This window comes from Coptis chinensis, chromosome 3 (genome assembly GCF_015680905.1).
Source record: "Coptis chinensis isolate HL-2020 chromosome 3, ASM1568090v1, whole genome shotgun sequence".
Lineage (NCBI taxonomy): Eukaryota > Viridiplantae > Streptophyta > Magnoliopsida > Ranunculales > Ranunculaceae > Coptis > Coptis chinensis.
Genome location: NC_141458.1, coordinates 24,145,059 through 24,149,898, shown reverse-complemented (window position 1 = coordinate 24,149,898; position 4,840 = coordinate 24,145,059). Strand labels below are relative to the sequence as shown.

Genomic DNA, 4,840 nt, shown 5'->3' with positions numbered 1-4,840 from the left:
AGACCACTACGGAAAAGTAACAAACAACATAAATCGCAACCAAAGAGGCATATGATATCCTCGACAACAACATCCCTAAGCGATCTTTCGATCCTCTCAAGAATTAAGGAATAAGCGTGTTCATGACACTACCAACATTTACTTCAATGGATGATATAGAAAAAAAAAACCAATTGAATTGGTCGGGTTCGAATAGGGCTCTAACTGGAAGGAATGCACCACAACGAAGCTCGAGGTGCACTTACAAATGGCGAAGAAAAGAAAGAAATTGGGTCACGACCTCATCCGTAGTCCCTGCCTTATGTAAGTAGTGTAAATGCCGAGAACTTTTTGCAATGCAACACCTGATCGAACCGGAAGCGTATAATTTGAAGGTGCCAAATGGATGGCTCTAAGCAACGTCTTCTTGCAATCTTGACATTGCTCAGCCTCATAATGTGTAATGCGAGCAAGATAAAGAAGTACTTGAGTGTCGGTGTTATGGTAAAATTTCCGCAAACAATTTTGATAATCGCAAAAAGGCTTAAAAGCAAATAATAAGTGTATGCCAAATACCAATAAATGATGAATAAAATATACATAATAAATGAAAAGAAGGAATCATAAGGTTGACTTGCCATTTTTGTGACTAAGGTAAATTGTCCCGAGCAAAATAAACATGTGCTAAATTTATCCAAACATCGGCATTTGGACAAAAATGCTTCCACTAGCGAAACTTCTTGAACCTAAATTAACAAAGATTAAATCAGATTTCAAAAGTTCAATTAGACATGAATGTTCGAATTCTATCGGGATCTTGGAACGCCAATTAGACATTCAATTAGGCGTGAATGTTGGAATGGGAAAAGTCGATTTCACCCAACCACTGCATAAAAATATCTTTGGAACGTCAAACCGTCCTTTTTTCATGGAGAACCATAAAGTGCCATTCAAAGATATAAATTTGCAGGATGTTGAACTAGAACCTACATCATAGCATTAAGTGATAATAATAATAAACCAAATTATCTATTAAACCAAATTATTATTATTAATAATAATAATAGCAAAAATAAAATAACAATATTTTTAGATCGTTACATTTTCTGATGCGACTAGCTGGGTAAGCACAAGCAGAACAACGACTCTTCTGTAGATGGAAACAATAACAAACAACTCAAAAAACAATAACAAACTGTTTTCCATTTGTGCCAAGAGACAATAAAGTCATCACATCAAGGCATACAAGTTATTTGTGCCGAGAGACAAACAAGAATAAAGTCATGGAATAATCATACCAATGCAGCATACAAGTTAGACAATTGAGACAAATTAGTCTTAGTTCATGTGTGTGTCATCACATCAAGGCTCACCTTTTCCAAGGCAAGAGCATGACCCAAATCCAATTGAAGGCCGTCATTTATAACAGACTTGTACCTCAGCACCAAATCCTGGTTGTTCCTTATAATTGCTTCTGCAATTTCTCTGGATTTCTTCAACAACTCATTGTCTTGAACAACATGATTCACCAAGCCCCACTTTTCTGCCTTTTCCGCAGTTAAAGGCATTGCTGTTAATGATACTTCTCGAGCCTTATTTACTCCTATAATACGTGAAAGCTTCTGAGAAAGACCCCATGACGGCAGGGGAATTCATGTCTCTGAAATCCAAGCACCAACGAAGGTCTCCAGATTGCGTTTCAATAATTTCAACTCCAACGGCAGTAATTCTCATTTTCTGCACCAAAAAATTAGTGCATTCATTATTATACTAAAACCCCTCATTAAAATAAAATAACTAAACAAGTCTGTTTATGATATCCAAAATCTTGACCCCCAGTCCAGAACTTCCCGAGACACCAAAGTATAAACCCGTCTAAAGAGACCAGGTATTCCTTGTGTGTAAGAATGTAAATGAAGGCATGCATTTCTTTACTCCTTTTTTTATTTATTCATTGCCTTGTCAGCCACCCTAATCACACAACTACAAAGCTTGCCGGCAAGTGGCAACTAGTGAAACTCCTATAATACTAACATGTAGTACAATTAAGGCAATTAAAATAATAATAAAAGTATTAATAAGTAAAACTTACATAAGGAAGCCACTGAAAACTCCTGCGCCGAAGATGTGTGACAGGAAAATCCGCAATGGAACCAACAATCCCAATACATCTCCAGAACTATTCATTTTGTGTAAAGCTTCTGAGAAACACCTCCAGAACAGTCAAAAAAGCGTACTTGAACATTTCAGAGATCAGGCTGATCGTGTTCTTACAGACTCTGTATCCATAAAAAACGATATTTTTTCACTTTTTCGTTACATGTGAGGAAGGGTTCACTTACATAAGTTAAAAAGTACCCGCACAACGAATTGACTGGTCGACATTCTCAAATATTCAAGCAGCAGCAATTGGTCTGAAATTCATACCTTCTCCTTGTCCAATGCAAACACAAGTAAAAGAAGAACGGACCAACTAACGACTTCTCCTAGCCTCTTAGGTTGTAAAATAAAAGTACGCCAATAATGATGATGTAGACTCTTTTCCAAAAGCTATCACCCATTTACACTTACTGTTCCTAAACCTTTAACAATATGGAGTTAGGGACAATTGTTCCCACCGATGTGGACCACGGGACATTAGAGTATATATCTAATTTTGGATTGCACTAACTAAATCATTTAGCTGGAAATGTTTCTATCGCGGCAAGCAAATTTTGCCTTATGTGTTGACTGAAGTATTGATGCTCACTTCATACCACTTTCTTTTCTACGCCTAGTATGAGTAAAACCTTTTTATTGTAACTGGGAGTTACTTAAATCACCCAATACTGTCTTATGAGGAAATCACTGCAGCTTCTATAAATCATTACACACAAAAAGCACTTCTCCAAAATCAAGCCAAAAACAATGTAAATTATACCAGAACTCCTACGACTATCCCTTCGATAAGGAGGAGCATCGCGATAAGAAGAGGAAGATCGCTCGTTAGTAGTACGAGTTCTCCTTGATCTAGGAGGAGGAGGAGTCCTACTCCTACTCCTGCTCCTGCTCCGGCTCCTGCTTCTGCTTCGGCTCATGCTCCTACTGCTATCCATACTCATAACTCCTCCTTCTTCTTTACCTCTTTCTCAGCAAAACCAAACTTCCTTCCACCTCCACCTTCCTGTCCACATCACCACAAAATCAAACCACCTCCATAATACGTCCATATCATCCATCTTCTTTTTTAAACACACTTAAACTATACTCAATCCCCACACACACAATACCTTCAACAAATTAGAATTTAAGTACTAACAATAAGCCCATGTATTAAGAAAAAAAAATATATATATAGCTTATAATAAAAATTTCCCAATCTATGAATCTAAACGACTTCTTTCTTCTGTTTTAAGCAATAACTTACGGTCATAGCAAAGAGCCGAAGATTCTCAATCAGTCTTATGAAGAAAAGAAGAAGCGAGGAGATAAAAAGCCGACCTGAGCATGATGGAGGTCTGGTTCAATGTGCTTTCTAAACAATGGGAAAATGTTGTCAATGAGGGAATCCAAAGAACACGAATCCCCAATGTCATACCGCACTTTGGAAAGAAAACTAAAATGAACACCCCCAACCCTTATATCTAGCAAAGAACGCAGCTTTGAGTGTAAAGCATAAGTGCCATCGACAACTACCTACAGAGGATGTACAAATTTAGCAGAACCACATGCTAACAACAAAATAGTTGCTTGCAAAAATTTTTGAATCTTACCACCCCTGTAGTACTCTTTAATGTCTTTAAACCAACACGCCTCTTTTCTTGGAAATCAAACAGAGGCATCACCGCATCTTTTCCTTTCATCAAATCCTGATTCAACATACAAGCCTGTTCAATTTGTCTCTGAATCTGAAAATTAGGTTTTGAGGAGTGCGAAAATAATGCGGCGGTGAGAGAGAGAGAGAGAGAGAAAAAAAAAAAGTTATGTTTTATATTTCGATTTTTTTCGTTTATCTCTGTTCGCGAAATTTTTAAGTTTGTAACACTTCTCCAACGCTTTTTAAGCGTTAGGAATTAATTAGGAAATTCACCCAAATAAAGTTATTAAACGCTTTCTAACATTTCCAACGCCAAAAAAGCGTTGGAAACTTACTAACGCTAAATAAGCGTTGCAAATCAAAAAGGTCGTGTTGCAAATATCCTATTATGGTGTAGAAGGCGCGGGTCGCGCTTCTCGGGATGAAAGTTGGAATTCGATGGTGGTGTGGTGTAGGTCGCTTCGGCTCGAGGGCTTGGTGGTAGCGGTCGGCTCGGTGAAATCGTCGAGAAGGTGCCTAGGGTGCAGGTCGCGCTCCGAGGTGCTGATAGTGCTAAAATGGATAAAAAGATAGGAATCGTGGGAGTGAAAGGTGAGAGATGAATGTGAGGTGTAGTGTGGGTTGTGAGTGTAGAATGAATGAAGTTTTTATAGGTGATAAACACCCAAAAGTGTATTATGAAACCCCGTTGAGACATATAAATTTGGTTAACTATGTGTTTAATAATCATGAAATAAATATGTTTTCATAATGTTGCAGGTATTCGCGAAGAAACATGGAAATATGGTTTTAAACCTCGCGATAAAAGCACGGAGGAGCGACATATATATATGAATTCTTCCAACCGCATGAAGCATCAAACTTCCGGCTCCTACCTCTTGAACCAGATTAGAATCGACAAGTGAAATGCCTTCGCATAATCGGCGATGAACTCTAATGCGATAGGGGAAGTTGTAAAATTGCCCAAAGACAGGACCGCCCATTGGACTACACATGGGACCCACTATCGCGCCCACAAGATTGGATGAGTCATCAATCATGGAGCATGTCAAGACAAAATGACAA

The 4,840-nt window shown here is 38.2% G+C and overlaps 1 long non-coding RNA gene and 1 pseudogene across 2 annotated transcripts; both read right to left on the bottom strand.

The window, feature by feature from the left end:
- Positions 1–816: 816 nt before the first annotated feature.
- LOC147508748 (putative enoyl-CoA hydratase 1, peroxisomal pseudogene) lies at positions 817–2,441 on the bottom strand (annotated as a pseudogene). The gene is made up of 5 exons (XR_015215917.1): positions 2,338–2,441; positions 2,072–2,258; positions 1,353–1,716; positions 1,081–1,129; positions 817–965 (listed from the first exon to the last, which is right to left on the bottom strand). The product of XR_015215917.1 is annotated as a putative enoyl-CoA hydratase 1, peroxisomal pseudogene (transcript).
- A 465-nt stretch (positions 2,442–2,906) lies between these two features.
- Positions 2,907–3,969, bottom strand: LOC147508747 (uncharacterized). The gene is made up of 3 exons (XR_015216431.1): positions 3,732–3,969; positions 3,460–3,654; positions 2,907–3,142 (listed from the first exon to the last, which is right to left on the bottom strand). It is a non-coding gene; the product is annotated as an uncharacterized LOC147508747 (long non-coding RNA).
- Between the last annotated feature and the right edge of the window lie 871 nt (positions 3,970–4,840).